At 38.1% G+C, this 17,232-nt stretch overlaps 1 long non-coding RNA gene across 1 annotated transcript in view; it reads right to left on the reverse strand.

Annotated features, from left to right (window-relative positions):
* LOC116762655 overlaps positions 1–17,205 on the reverse strand; it is a 30,943-nt gene extending 13,738 nt beyond the window's left edge. The window contains exon 1 of the long non-coding RNA XR_004352308.1: positions 16,995–17,205. This is a non-coding gene — a long non-coding RNA (uncharacterized LOC116762655). The remainder of the gene's footprint in view (positions 1–16,994) is intronic.
* Positions 17,206–17,232: the final 27 nt, after the last annotated feature.

A 17,232-nucleotide genomic window follows, 5' to 3' on the forward strand; every position in this document is an offset into this window, starting at 1 on the left:
GGAGAGGGGATTAAGAGCGCCGCTTAAAGGAGCTCCAGAGACGGGCGTGAGCCGCGGTTAACAGCACGGACCCCAGACACGGGCATGAGATGCAAAGGCTGCTGCTGCCGCCACCAAGTAGCCTGTGTGCGAGCACAGGTCACTCTCCACACCTCCCTTCTGGGGAGCCTGTGCAGTCCGCCACAGCCAGGGTCCCGGGATCCAGGGACAACTTCAGGCTGGTGCAACGTCATGCCGGCCTCTGCCGCCGCAGGCTCGCCCCGCATCCGTACCCCTCCCTCCCCACGGCCTGAGTGAGCCAGAGCCCCCAAATCAGTGGCTCCTTTAACCCCGTCCTGTCTGAGCGAAGAACAGACACCCTCCGGCGACCTACACGCAGAGGTGGGGCCAAATCCAAAGCTGAATCCCAGGAGCTGTGCGAACGAAGAAGAGAAAGGGAAATCACTCCCAGCAGCCTCAGGAGCAGCGGATTAAATCTCCACAATCAACTTGATGTACCCTGCATCTGTGGAATACCTGAATAGACAACGCATCATCCCAAATGGAGGAGGTGGACTTTGAGAGCAACATTTATGATTTTTGCCCCTATTCCTCTCTTTGTGAGTTTGTATGTGTATGCTTCTGTGTGAGATTTTGTCTGTATAGCTTTGCTATCACCATTTGTCCTAGGGTTCTATCCGTCCGCTTTTTTGGTTTTTTTTACTTAAAAAAATTTTTTTTCTTAATAATTACTTTTTTATTTTAATAACTTTATTTTATTTTATTTTATCCTCTTTCTTTCTAATTCTTCTCCCTTTTCTTCTGAGCCATGTGGATGAAAGGCTCTTGGTGTCGCAGCCAGGAGTCAGTGCTATGCCTCTGAGGTGGGAGAGCCAACTTCAGGACACTGGTCCACAAGAGACCTCCCAGCTCCATGTAATATCAAATGGTGAAAATCTCCCAGAGATCTCCATCTCAACACCAACACCCAGCTTCACTAAACGACCAGCAAGCTACAGTGCTGGACACCATATGCCAAACACCTAGCAAGACAGGAACACAACCCCACCCATTAGCAGAGAGGCTGCCTAAAATCATAATAAGGCCACAGACACCCCAAAACGCACCACCAGAAAGACAAGATCCAGCCTCATCCACCAGAACACAGGCACTAGTCCCCTCCACCAGGAAGCCTACACAACCCACTGAAACAAATTTAGCAGAACCAAGATAAGCAAAATGAGCAGACAGAAAAAAACACAGCAGATGAAGGAGCAAGATAAAAACCCACGAGACCTAACAAATGAAGAGGAAATAGGCAGTCTACCTAAAAAAGAATTCAGAATAATGATAGTAAAGATGATCGAAAATCTTGGAAACAGAATAAACAAAACGCAAGAAACATTTAATAAGAACCTAGAAGAACTAAAGGTGAAACAAGGAACAATGAACAACACAATAAATGAAATGAAAAATACTCTAGAAGGGATCAATAGCAGAATAACTGAGGAAGAAGAACAGATAAGTGACCTGGAAGATAAAATAGTGGAAATACCTACGGCAGAGCAGAATAAAGAAAAAAGAATGAAAAGAACTGAGGACAGTCTCAGACACCTCTGGGACAACATTAAACACACCAATATTCGAATTATAGGGGTTCCAGAAGAAGAAGAGAAAAAGAAAGGAACTGAGAAAATATTTGAAGAGATTATAGTTGAAAACAGCCCTAATATGGGAAAGGAAATAGTTAATCAAGTCCAGGAAGCACAGAGAGTCCCATACAGGATAAATCCAAGGAGAAACACGCCAAGACATATTAATCAAACTGTCAAAAACTAAATACAAAGAAAACATATTAAAAGCAGCAAGGGAGAAACAACAAATAACACACAAGGGAATCCCCATAAGGTTAACAGCTGATCTTTCAGCAGAAACTCTGCAAGCCAGAAGGGACTGGCAGGACATATTCAAAGTGATGAAGGAGAACAACCTACAACCAAGATTACTCTACACAGCAAGGATCTCATTCAGATTTGATGGAGAAATTAAAACCTTTACAGATGCAAAAGCTGAGAGAGTTGAGCACCACCAAGACAGCTTTACAACAAATGCTAAAGGATCATTTCTAGGCAAGAAACACAAGAGAAGGATAAGACCTATAATAACAAACCCAAAACAATTAAGAAAATGGGAATAGGAACATACATATCAATAATTACCTTAAATGTAAATGGATTAAATGTTCCCACCAAAAGACACAGATTGGCTGAATGGATACAAAAACAAGACCCACATATATGCTGTCTACAAGAGACCCACTTCAGACCTAGAGACACATACAGACTGAAAGTAAGGGGATGGAAAAAGATATTCCATGCAAATGGAAATCAAAAGAAAGCTGGAGTAGCAATTCTCATAGCAGACAAAATAGACTTTAAAATAAAGACTATTAGAAGAGACAAAGAAGGACACTACATAATGATCAAGGGATTGAACCTAGAAGAAGATATAACAATTGTAAATATTTATGCACCCAACACAGGAGCACCTCAATACATAAGGCAAATACTAACAGCCATAAAAGGGGAAATCGACAGTAAAACACTCATAGTAGGGGACTTTAACACCCCACTTTCACCAATGGACAGATCACCCAAAATGAAAATAAATAAGGAAACACAAGCTTTAAATGATACATTAAACAAGATGGACTTAATTGATATTTATAGGACATTCCATCCAAAAACAACAGAATACACATTTTTCTCAAGTGCTCATGGAACATTCTCCAGGATAGATCATATCTTGGGTCACAAATCAAGTCTTGGTAAATTTAAGAAAATTGAAATTGTATCAAGTATCTTTTCTGACTACAATGCTATGAGACTAGATATCAATTACAGGAAAAGATCTGTAAAAAATACAAACACATGGAGGCTACACAATACACTACTTCATAATGAAGTGATCACTGAAGAAATCAAAGAGGAAATCAAGAACTACCTAGAAACAAATGACAATGGAGACACGATGACCCAAAACCTATGGGATGCAGCAAAAGCAGTTCTAAGAGGGAAGTTTATAGCAATACAATCCTACCTTAAGAAACAGGAAACATCCTGAATAAATATCCTAACCTTGCACCTAAAGCAATTAGAGAAAGAAGAACAAAAAAAAACCAAAGTTAGCAGAAGGAAAGAAATCATAAAGATCATATCAGAAATAAATGAAAAAGAAATGAAGGAAACTATAGCAAAGATCAATAAAACTAAAACCTGGTTCTTTGAGAAGATAAACAAAATTGATAAACCATTAGCCAGACTCATCAAGAAAAAAAGGGAGAATCTCAAATCAACAGAATTAGAAATGAAAAAGGAGAAGTAACAACTGACCCTGCAGATATACAAAAGATCATGAGAGAGTACTACAAGCAACTCTATGCCAATAAAATGGACAACCTGGAAGAAATGGACACATTCTTAGAAATGCACAACCTGCCAAGACTGAATCAGGAAGAAACAGAAAATATGAACAGACCAATCACAAGCACTGAAATTGAAACTATGATTTAAAATCTTCCAACAAACAAAAGCCCAGGACCAGATGGCTTCACAGGCGAATTCTATCAAATATTTAGAGAAGCGCTAACACCTATCCTTCTCAAACTCTTCCAAAATATAGCAGAGGGAGGAACACTCCCAAACTCGTTCTACAAGGCCACCATCACCCTGATACCAAAACCAGACAAGGATGTCACAAAGAAAGAAAACTACAGGCCAATATCACTGATGAACATAGATGCTAAAATCCTCAACAAAATACTAGCAAACAGAATCCAACAGCACATTAAAAGGATCATACACCATGATCAAGTGGGGTTTATTCCAGGAATGCAAGGATTCTTCAATATACTCAAATCAATCAATGTGATACACCATATTAACAAATTGAAGGAGAAAAACCATATGGTCATCTCAATAGATGCAGAGAAAGCTTTCGACAAAATTCAACACCCATTTATGATAAAAACCCTGCAGAAAGTAGGCATAGAGGGAAGTCTCCTCAACATAATAAAGGCCATATATGACAAACCCACAGCCAACATTGTCCTCAATGGTGAAAAACTGAAAGCATTTCCACTAAGATCAGGAACAAGACAAGGTTGCCCACTCTCACCAATCTTACTCAACATAGTTTTGGAAGTTTTAGCCACAGCAATCAGAGAAGGAAAGGAAATAAAAGGAATCCAAATTGGAAAAGAAGAAGTAAAGCTGTCACTGTTTGCAGATGACATGTTACTATACACAGAGAATCCTAAAGATGCTACCAGAAAACTACTAGAGCTAATCAATGAATGTGGTATAGTAGCAGGATACAAAATTAATGCACAGAAATCTCTGGCATTTCTATACACTAATGATGGAAAATCTGAAAGTGAAATCAAGAAAACACTCCCATTTACCATTGCAACAAAAAGAATAAAATATCTAGGAATAAACCTACCTAAGGAGCCAAAAGACCTGTATGCAGAAAATTATAAGACACTGATGAAAGAAATTAAAGATGATACAAAGAGATGAAGAGATATACCATGTTCTTGGATTGGAAGAATCAACATTGTGAAAATGACTCTACTACCCAAAGCAATCTACAGATTCGATACAATCCCTATGAAACTACCATTGGCATTTTTCACAGAACTAGAACAAAAAAATTCACAATTTGTATGGAAACACAAAAGACCCCGAATAGCCAAAGCAATCTTGAGAACGAAAAACGGAGCTGGAGGAATCAGGCTCCCTGACTTCAGACTATACTACAAAGCTACAGTAATCAAGGCAGTATGGTACTGGCACAAAAACAGAAAGATAGATCAATGGAACAGGATAGAAAGTCCAGAGATAAACCCACGCACATATGGTCACCTTATCTTTGATAAAGGAGGCAGGAATGTACAGTGGAGAAAGGACAGCCTCTTCAATAAGTGGTGCTGGGAAAACTAGACAGGTACATGTAAAAGTATGAGATTAGATCACTCCCTAACACCATACACAAAAATAAGCTCAAAATGGATTAAAGACCTAAATGTAAGGCCAGAAACTATCAAACTCTTAGAGGAAAACATAGGCAGAACACTCTATGACATAAATCACAGCAAGATCCTTCTTGACCCACCTCCTAGAGAAATGGAAATAAAAACAAAAACAAATGGGACCTAATGAAACTTCAAAGTTTTTGCATAGCAAAGGAAACCATGAACAAGATGAAAATACAACCCTCAGAATGGGAGAAAATATTTGCAAATGAAGCAAGTGACAAAGGATTAATCTCCAAAATTTACAAGCAACTCATGCACCTCAATAACAAAAAAACAAGCAACCCAATCCAAAAATGGGCAAAAGACCTAAACAGACATTTCTCCAAAGAACATATACAGACTGCCAACAAACACATGAAAGAATGCTCAACATCATTAATCATTAGAGAGATGCAAATCAAAACTGCAATGAGATATCATCTCACACTCATCAGAATGGCCATCACCAAAAAATCTAGTAACAATGAATGCTGGAGAGGGTGTGGAGAAAAGAGAACAGTCTTGCACTGCTGGTGGGAATGTGAATTGGTGCAGCCACTATGGAGAATAGTACGGAGGTTCCTTGGAAAACTACGAATAGAGCTACCATATGACCCAGCAATCCCACTACTAGGCATATACACTGAGAAAACCGTAATTCAAAAAGGGTCATGTACCAAAATGTTCATTGCAGCTCTATTTACAATAGTACCGAGATGGAAACAACCTAGGTGTCCATCATCAGATGAATGGATAGGGAAGATGTGGCACATATATACAATGGAATATTACTCAGCCATAAAAAGAAACGAAACTGAGCTATTTGTAATGAGGTGGATGGGTCTAGAGTCTGTCATACAGAGTGAAGTAAGTCAGAAAGGAAAGACATATACCGTATGCTTCAAACTCAGGGCTTGACTGGCTTCAGCATTTGAGTGAAAAAGCTTCATTGCTAACCACTGAACACTAGGGCCCAAGTGAGACTCCCCTATGTCCAATCCTGGCAATTGATTGGAATTCACAATAAGCATTCGGTTTGCTTCCTAAGAAAGAAAACATACAGTTCTGGATTTACTGGTGTTAATGCCCACCAGCCAAAGATCAGGAACGTACCAGTCGATGAAGAAGTGAGGTTCATAGCTTGTTGCAACAAGGAAGAAAACACACCAACGGGGAACTACGGGCATTTCAGTAAGAGGGCGTTCGAGCTTACAGGATTTGGGCTTATGTTAGCTGATTTGGGGGAGGGTGTAGGGGAGCAACGCTTTGTTCTGGATTAGATCCTCTGAGGAAGCAGGGGTAATTCAGTAATTGTGAACATTAACAGATCTTATCTATATGACAGGAGAAATGAAATAAAGCATAGCTATAATTGGTAAAGAAAGACCAGTCATTCGTATTAGCCAGGGTAGGGAAATGTTTGGTCATTTGTGTGGGTTAGATAATGTTCATGTTCTTGTTTCTATTTAGACATGATTAGGGAGTGGTCTTGTTTTGGTCTTGACCCATCATGGTCACATAGTAGCCTTTTCTGATGTTGGTATTCTGTGAAATGGTTCATTCACAACAACAAACAACAACCACAAGGCCTAGCTGTGAGTGGCAGGTCAGCTCCCAGAGTCTCTGTTTTATTGATGACGACATTAACTAAAGTAGTTACATTCTAATTTCAACAACTTCAAACACGACAGATATTCATTGGCAGTAGTGGCAACCAAGGAGAATCCTTTATAAAAATGCTGGGTCTGAGGAAAACTGCAGCCAAGTAATCACTTCCAAAGTGATTCCTGGATACTAGTATCTTCCCAAAGATCCTGGAAAATACATAGGCATCCAATAACATTGGATTTCCTGTGCCTATGCAGGTGGCGTCACAGAGAGTCTAAGGGTTAATGTGAAACCTGGGACAATCAAATGTGTGATGATGACTCTGATATTTGAATTAAACATATATACACTGAATCATTTAAAGAATGTTAGAGAAGCTTTATTTTGTATTAAATTCATTATAGTTAGAATTTTAAAATGTTGATTTGTCTGTTATTTCTAAAAAATTACCATATATATGATGATATTAAAGTGGACATCTGCTTTTGGCTGTCCACCCTCTTCCTTCCTTGTAAGAGAACCCAGAGTTTCCTTTGGGAAACAATCCCTCCCCATTCCCAGTCTGGGTTTGGGTGGGCCCCATTCCCAGTAAATCAACATATCTCATCTCCTTGGTTGCAATGACTGATTTAAAAACAGACACAATCCAGCCTTAAGCCAATTAGGATGCACGTTTATCTGACCATACTGATTGGTTCAGAGGTAGGCATAGGGTCGCAGATGACACAAATGAAGGTGAACTTCAGGACTTTGGCTCAAAATGCTCTACTTTAAGAATAGGAGATTTAAGAATATATTGAGAATGCTACAGCCATCTTGTGAGCCCAAGGCGAGCTAGCATAGGGATTGAGCCAACCTAGAGGAAGGAGGGTAGAGAAAAGAATCTTGGCAATGCTGTTTGATCTCGATGCAGGTGGATCTGCTCTGAGTTGCTAAGTTATATGAATCAATAAATAATCAACCATTTATTGTTTGAGCCAGTTTCAGTTTAGTATTCAATCACTTTAAATACAAACCGTGATGATAGAACGAACATGCAAGCTAGTATCTTCTGATTTGGAAAACTTACTCAAATAAAGCAAATTTTCTATTATACATATAAAATAGCAATACAATAGCAAAATACTAACATGATCACCAAATAAGTTAAAGTACCTTCAAGGTCCAAAACTCTGTTTGCTCTGATGTGTTTTCGCTTGTTTGTTAACATTATGAGCTAGTTCATAAGTAATATCATTGTCATAAAAGGGTACTGATGCAACTTCTTCTCCAATGCTAACAATGACTGAATGACTTTTAAAAGTACATAATAATCTAAATTGCAAAAGAAGAAGTAAAACTGTCACTGTTTGCAGATGGCATGATATTATATATAGAAACTCCTAAAGATGCTACCAGAAAACTACTAGAGCTCATCAATGAATTTGGTAAAGTTGCAGTATACAAAATTTATATGCAAAAATCTCTTGCATTCTTATACACTAACAATGAAAGACCAGAAAGAGAAATTAAGGAAACAATCCCATTTACCACTGCATCAAAAAGAATAAAATACCTAGGAATAAACCTATTGAAGGAGGCAAAAGATCTGTACTCTGAAAACCAGAAGATGTTCATGAAAGAAATCAAAGATGACACAAACAGATGGAAAGATATACCATGTTTTTGGATTAGAAGAATCAATAGTGTCCAAATGATTATACTACCCAAGGTAGTCTACAGATTCAATGCAATCCCTATCAAATTACCAATGGCATTTTTCACAGAACGAGAACAAAACATTTTAATATTTGTATGGAAACACGAAAGACCCCAAAGAGCTAAAGCAATCCTGAGAAAGGAAAACGGAGCTAGAGGAATCAAAGTCCCTGACTTCAGACTATACAGCAAAGCTACAGTAATCAAAACAGTATGGTACTGGCACAAAAACAGGCATATAGATCAATGGAACAGGATAGACGGCCCAGAAATAAATCCACTCCCTTATGGTCAATTAATCTATGACAAAGGAGGCAAGAATATGTGACGGAGAAAAGACAGTCTCTTCAATAAGTGGTGCTGGGAAAACTGGACAGCTACATGTAGAAGAATTAAATTATAACATTCTCTAACACCACACACAAAAATAAACCCAAAATAGATTAAAGACCTAAATGTAAGGCCAGATACTATAAAACTCTTACAGGAAAACATAGGCAGAACACTCTTTCACATAAATTGCATCAATATCTTTTTGGACCTCCTGGAGTATGAAAATAAAAACAAAAATAAACAAATGGGACCTAATTAAACTTAAAAGCTTCTGAACAGCAAAGGAAACCATAAACAAAACAAAAAGACAATGCACAGAATGAGACAAAATATTTGCAAACAAAGTGACTGACAAGGGATTAATCTCCAAAATGTACAAACAGCTTATGCAGCTCTATATCAAAAAAATAAACAATGCAATCAAAACATGGGCAGAAGGTCTAAATAGACATTTCTTCAAATAAGACATACAGATGGCCAGAAAGCACATGAAAAGATGCTCAACATCACTAGTTATCGGAGAAATGCAAATCAAAACTACAATGAGATATCACCTCAGACTGGTCAGAATGACCATCATCAAAAAGTCTACAAACAATAAATGCTGGAGACGATGTGGAGAAAAAGGAACCCTCCTACACTGTTGGTGGGAATGTAAATTGGTACAACCCCTGTGGAGAACAGTATGGAGGTTCCTTAAAACACTAAAAATAGATCTATCATATGATCCAGCAATCTCACTCCCAGGCATATATCCGGAGAAAACCATAATTCAAAAAGATATATGCACCCCAATGTTCACTGCAGCACTATTTACAATAACCAAGTCATGGAAACAGCCTAAATGTCCACCGACAGAGGAATGGATAAAGAAGACGTGGAACACATATACAATGAAATGGTACTCTGCCATCAAAAAGAATGAAATAATGTCATTTGCAGCAACATGGATGGACCTAGAGATTATCATTCTAAGTGAAGTAAGTCAGACAAAGACGAATAGCATATGATATCACTCATATGTGGAATATTAAAAAATGATACAAATTAACTTATTTGTAAAACAGAAACATATTCACAGACTTTGAAAGCAGACTTGTGGCTGTCAGTGGGGGGAAACCTGGGGGAGAGGGATAAATTAGGAGTTTGGGATTAACATATACACACTACTGTATATAAAATAGATAATCAACAGGGACCTACTGAATAGCACAGGGAACTCTACTCAATATTCTATAATAACCTATATGGGAAAAGAGTCTATAAAAGAATGGATACATATATGTATAATTGAATCCCTTAGGTGATCCCTTGTGAAACTAACACAACAGTGTAAATCAACTATACTCCAATGTAAGATAAAAATTAAATTTAAGAAAAGTATATAATAATCTGTTTTATAAAACAATAAAATAGACTATTTGTAAACTGTGTTTAAGGTTTTTGATAAAGTATGAAAAAGGTAAGTTTCTGAGAGAATTTATGATTGCCAATAAGTTTTATCCTCTTTCCTTTGATTTTTTAAATTAATTTATTGCATAATTTTGACCCTTTAAAAGTTCTTCTACTAAACTTTTTATTTTTACCTTCAATTGTAAATTCCCCTATTGTTCCACAAAACTATGACAGAAGGACATTTCTTTAAAGATCAGCACATATACATTTCTATTCATAATACCTGAACAAAAACATCAATTAGCAGTGTGGATAACGAGTCTTTAATACTCAATCAAACCACACTAATTTAAGGCTCTAATAGAAAAGATTTTATTTTGCTTTTGTCCCTTTTTGTGGAAAAAAGTATAATTGTAGCCTTCAAAAGAGCCTGCATACTAAAATATTATTCAAGAATATCAAATTAAATTTCAAATAATCTCACAGGTAATGTAGTAAGAGTCCACCTGCTAGCTTATCTATAAATTATACATTGTCTTTCATTAAAATGGATCATATACTTCTCCTATCTAACCATAATCCTTCCCCCTGTGCTCTAAGTCTCATCACTTTCTCCTTTTCAGGCATCTCACGGTCATTTTTCTGTCTCTTGTCTGTATCTTCAAAATCCAAGTAACTCCCATTGGGAACAAACTGTAAAAACTCTCTGCAAAATGCCTAACACTGTAGCTGTTGTAGGTCCTTTACTCCTTTTCACTGTCAAACTTATTAATTGTTGTCTTCATTTGCTATCACCACTTCCTCTCTTGCCAATCACTCCTCAGTCTACTGGAATCTGGCTTCTATGTGAATGGCTCTACAAAAGAAATCTTGCAGAGGTCACTGTTGATCTTCGTGTTACTTTTCAAGACTTATTTGACATCTTAGAAGCAGAGACCTTTGTTGGCCTATCCCTGTTTAACTGAAAGACTTTTATTTTATATATATATATCTATCTTTATAGGAGTACAGGAGTATAATTGCTTTCCAGTGTTGTGTTAGTTTCTGTTGTACAACAAAGTGAATCAGCTATAAGTATACATATATCCCATATCCCCTCCCTCTTGAGCCTCCCTCCCATCCTCCCTATCCCACTCCTCTAGGTGGTCACACAGCATCGAGCTGATCTCCTTGTGCTATGCAGCAGCTTCCCACTAGCCATCCATTTTATATTTGGATTTCCCTAATGATTAGTGATACTGAGCAACTTTTCACGCCCTTTATCGGCCATTTGTATATCTTTTTTAGATAAATGTCTATTCAAATCTTTTGCCCATTTTGAATCAGGTTGTTTTTTGATGTTATTGTTGTTGTATACATTCTTTGTATATTCTGAATGTATACATTATCAGATACATGATTTCCAAACATTTTCTCCCATTCCATAGGTTGCCTTTCAATGCTGTTGATCATGTCCTTTGAAGCAGAGGAGTTTTAAATTTTGATGTAGTCTAACTTGTATTTTGTTTTTGTTATTGCCTGTCCTTTTAGTGTCATATCAAAGAAATCATTGTCAGATCAAATTTCATGAATCTTTTCCCTTTCCCCTATGTTTTCTTCCAAAAGCTTTATAGTTTTAAGTTTTATGTTTAGCTCCATTTTGAATTTTTTTTTATATATTATAAAGTAAGGGTCCAACTTCATTCTTTTGCATGTGGATGTCCAGTTTTCTATAGCCCTCTTATCACAAATCAACACTAACTGGTTTTAAGTTAGGGATAGTCATGTAAGAAAAGCTTGCTACTTAGATCTAACAACTTTCATGACAAAATAAGAGCATTTATGTTATTTAAAAACAAACTGGCATTAAGTATCAACTCACTTCATTTAAACTTTTCAAAGATGCATTTTACAAATATGTTCATTTTTTGAAACTTAAGTGCTTGCTATATAAAATTGATTTATTTAGGGACGTATTCACAGGGAATACAGAGGGAAATATTCAACTACTGGAATAGGTTCTTCTTTTCCTGAGAAAATCTTCAGGTAGTAATTTGTTTTGGAAATTTCGAGTTTATGCATGAATTTTGGTTATCTAAAGGTACAGGCAGGAAACAGTCACTGTAGAGTCTCATAGACCAGAAAGAAAAAAACGAAAAGAAAAAACATTTGAGGAGAAAACCTAGAAACAGTAAAGCCCTCAGAAACATTCCCCACACCGCACCTTCCTAAAAAATGATATCACTACTCTCAAATCAAAGGTCAAACAGATGACTCAGGTATCACTAATTTTTCTCACTTGCTTGGAACTACAAACTAGGCACCGTTTTTAAATTATTCTATCAACTTGGAATTAATGTCATTCATAAAGTTAGTTCATAATGTGGAATAAAATAACTCCCCAAGTATTAAACATTTCTAGATTATTGTGTAGCAAAAAAATTCTGATCATCAAACCAATATCTTTTTTCTTCCCATTATGCCAAATAATTCGACTATGAACTGCAACCAAAATATAAACTTCAAATATATTAAGGTAAATACTGTACATTCTTAGTTCAAAAGAACACTATTTCTTATCAAATTAATAACCATATTATCTAACTTGAATGACTACATTGTCATACAAAGACTCTGTCACCCTTTAAAACTGTTTCTAGTCTATTCCATTTGAAACACTATCCAATATCCTTTAATAATATTAATACACCGCCAAATTACTTTCTTTGTAGAACAAAGACAAGCACTTTAAAGCTTATAAAGTGACTAAGTCTTAATGTTGCCAAATTAAGTTAAGCAATTTAATGCAATTACTAATTGTACCAGCTTCTTTAAAAATTGTAGCAATTAGAGAAACTGTTTCACTGCCATTTAAAATGTACATAAAAAACTTGGCTTAAGCGAAGTTGTTTGAGCAGGCTGGCTTTTTTCGGGGTTTGAGAGTGGGGGTGAGTGGGTGGTGCTGAATTCTAGTAGCCATTCTTGAAGTCATAGCCAAATCCAAGTTTTTGGTCACAGCTTGCATTCACCCACATCAAACAAGAGTATTTGGTATTATAAAATCAAATCTCTTCCTACCTCTGCTTTTGAGTTCATATTGTTAAAGTAGGGCACATGCTTATTTCTGCTTTATAGCCACCACTGTCCGTGTTAAGGGTAGTTCTCGCCATAGACAAAACAACTTTGATCTAAGTTGGGCTGCCTTCAGAGTTGTCCTATGCCTGGACAGGCCCGATACCACACTTGCTAATGAAAATCCAACTGTAAGTCTCCTGAACTTGTTATGAGTTAGGAGGATTAGGAGATGACCCAACCCTTGGACAACTGGGCCTTGGACAATCCTTTCTCTCAAGGAATTAAGGAGACTGAAGTAAATTTTACTGGTTCTTTCCAGCATTAAATTGAATAAATAGGTCATTTTTAAAACAAAACACCTGAGTAATAAGACTCACTGATGCACTGTGGTTAATCACGTCAACTCTGTAACTAGTTTTTCTATCAATAAATTGAGGTTATTAATATGTTTTCAATTGCTTTTTCCTTGTTTTCTCAACACCAAGACCTATGGCTGTCTTTTAAGAATATATTCATCTTTCACCTCCTCCCACTTTCATTCACTCATTCATTCAATTACCATTTTCTTATGCCAGGTACACAGTTGAAGTAGTATATGAAGCACTAGGGATTCAAGGGTAAACAAAACAGACATGGGCCCTGCTCTCTTGAAATCTACAGTCCATTAGAGATGGCCAATATTATAGACATATAAAATTTCAACAATGATTTCAATAATACTAAGAGCTAAGATGCTATGAGAACATATAAACCGGGGATTTTATCTAGTCAGGGATATCAGAGGAGTCCCTTAGAAAGGGACCCTTGATGTAAACTCTATAGGATAAGTAGGCCTTAACCAAAGAAAGAAGGGAGCAGAAGTAATCCATGCAAGAGATCAGTACAAAGGCCTTACGGTGGAAGCAAACATGTTATACATGAAGAACTACAAGAAAACTCAATGTTACTAAAATGAAGGGGGCCACATAATGTACAAAGAAACTGGAGAGGAAGACAGGCTCTATAGTCACAAAAGGGTTAGAATCAGGGGACCAATATGATTGAATTTGTGTTTTATAAAGATGACTGACTGCAACGTGGAGATAGATTTGAAAGGTGGCTGACATGGTGTGTAAATTAGGAGGATATTATAGTAGTTCAGAGAAGATTACAGGTAAATCAGAGTAGAGATAACAGTGGAGGGAAGGCAGATAGACTTTTAAATTATTTAGATAAAATGAATAGGCTTGGGTAATGGATTGAGTATGAGGAGTATATTAGCAGTAGATATATTGCTGTGTAAAAAATTACCCTAAATCTTAGCAATTTACAATAATTGTCTCATAATTTCTGTGCGTCAGGAATCAGGGTATGACTTAGCTGGGTGCCTCTGACCCAGGCTCACTAAGCTGCAATCAAGGTGTCCACTAGGGATGCAGTCACCTCGAGGTGCAACCAGAGAAGGAGTCACTTCCAAGCCCACACATGTGGCTGTTGACAAATCTCAAGTCCTCACTGACTGTTGGCCAGAGACATCAGTTCCTTACTACCTGCACCTCTCCAAGGGGCTAACACAGCAACTTGCTTCCTTCAGAGTGAGGACTGGGGAAGCTGGGGGATGGGAAGGGGAAAAACCAGAGCAAGCAAGGATATCAGAGTGAAAGCAGGCAAGCAAGAAGGAAATCAGAGTCTTTTTGCAACCTTATCATGGAAATAACATCTCGGAACTTTTGCCATATTGTATTCATAAGAAGTGAGTCACTAGGTTCAGTCCATACCCAAAGGGAGAAGATTACACAAAGGGCATGCCTACCAGAAGATGGAGATCATTGGGGGCCATTTTAGAGGCTGCCCATTGCAGCTAGTGAGGAAGCAGGAGGCACTGTGATATTAGTGAGATTGGGAAAGATAGGAAAGGTGCATGTTTGGAGAAGTTTTGTTTTGGACATGAGTTCAAAAGGACAGGTGCCTTTAATCTGATCAACAAATATGTGGTGATAAAATATCTACTATGTGCCAAGCATTACTCTAGGACATGGGAAATAATGATGAACACCGAAGTCCTCGCCTTCATAGAATTTACCTTCTAACAGGTGAAGACAGATGATAAACAAATAAATAAATAAATTCATATAATGATGGGGGTAGAAAGAAAATAGCATAGGACAAAGGTTCAGGGTTTCTCTTCATCTGTGGTGTCAAAATACGTTCAGAGACTCAAGTATATTGTTAAAAGCCTTAGGATGTTCCCTAGATTCCTCCTGTACTCTCACTGTACTTTCTTCCGCTCTTACAGGATTTATGAAAGACCACTTTATATTATAGTGCAAGTCAGCCTTTGTGTTGACTTGCATCACCCAAAAATGCTATGCCTCCCCCCCAAAAGATATCTACATCTACCCCCTGGAACATGTGAATGCTTCCTTATTTGGCAAAAAAGCTCTTTGCGATGTAATTAAGGATGTTGAAATACAGAGATTACCCTGAATTATCCAAGTGGGCCCTAAATGCCATCACAACTGTCCTTTTAAGAGACACACAGAGGAAAAGACACACACAGAAGAGGAAGAGGCACTGTGACTATGGAGGCAGAGATTGAAGAGATGCAGCCACGAGTCAAGGGACACCAATAGCCACCAGAGATGGAAGAGGCAAAGGTCAGATTCTCCTACAAAGCCTCCAAAGGGGGTGCTACCCTGCTGACACCTTGATTTTGGATTTCCAGCCTCCAGAACTGTGAGAGAATAAATCTGTGTTGTTTTAAGCCACCCAGCTTGTGACAATTTGTTACAGCAGCCACGGGAAACTAATATACCCTCCAATGTTAATTCCTACCACTGGATCCATGGCATTTATCACAAGTTGTAATTATTTGTTTGTTCACTTCTTTATTGTGCCTTGCCCCATGAATATGCAAGCTACACGAAGATGGGGGGTCTTCCCTATACACCTAGCTCTTAGTATAGTGTCTGGAATATACTGAATTCCTAAGAGTTATCTCTTAAATGAATGGATGGATAAATGTCCCCCATTAGATAACAAGATAGACACCATGTCTACTGACCATAATTCCCAAAGCCCCCAGCAGAGTCCTGCCAAAAACTGTTGTTGAACTAGGTTTGAGCTCTAGAAACCAAGTCTGAATTCTAGATATTGTACTGCAATTTACAGCTATGTGACAGCCCCACCTCTATCTTGTACACATCCAGTATTAGTGTATTCAAGTAAATTTGTTCCTTATCTTTCCTTCTTAGCACTGACAAGAAGCAGGTCCAGAAAGCATTCATTTTCTCATCCTGTACATGATCCATGGTGCCACAACTAAAAATCAACACTGCATCCTTGAGTAAATTCCTAATCAACTCAGAACCTCAGTGATATCAACTGAAAGGAGACTAACCCTTACTTCACAGGGTTGCGAACCACTTGGCCTATAGCAGGGGCTCCAGGAGTGGTACCTGACTACTGATTAACCCTGAGCCACTGACCTAACTCAGCTTTGAGTTAGGTACGAGCTCCAAACCAGCTCCATCACTTACTGGCCATGCGAGCTTAGGCAAAATATTTTAACTTTCGGAGCTACAGTTTCTTAGCCAAAAACGGACGATAATACCTACATTGTAAGAGTGGTTCAGACACAGAACCAGTTAAACTTAAGAGAGCGCCTGGCTCAATAACGTATGTAGTTATTACTTTGGGCAAAAACCTTGGCTTTTTGAAGCATGCAGTGACCTTCCTTGGGCCTTCTGAAACAATGAAAGGGGATGGCGGACCCTATCAGTGCCTCAACGAAGCCAAGTTTGGGAACCTTGAGCGAAAGGTTCCATGAGGGTTCCATGATTCCACGACTCCATTTCCTTCAGCAACCTACCAGTTATCAGTGTTTACAACGAAGACAGACCAAGCCGACGTGACAGATTTTCTAGAAGAATCCAGCACCTGTGGTAGCTCTTAAGCCAGGTTAAGTTTAGGCGTTTTTGCAGACACAGGTCACGACCTAGTGCGGGCGCTGGTCACAGGTTCCGCGTCCCACCCTTTGAGCGAAAGACGGTCAGTTGCCTGGGCAACGCCTACGTCACTGCGTAGTCTCACGTGTCCGTCGGCGTGAA

This window comes from Phocoena sinus, chromosome 11 (genome assembly GCF_008692025.1).
Source record: "Phocoena sinus isolate mPhoSin1 chromosome 11, mPhoSin1.pri, whole genome shotgun sequence".
NCBI lineage: Eukaryota > Metazoa > Chordata > Mammalia > Artiodactyla > Phocoenidae > Phocoena > Phocoena sinus.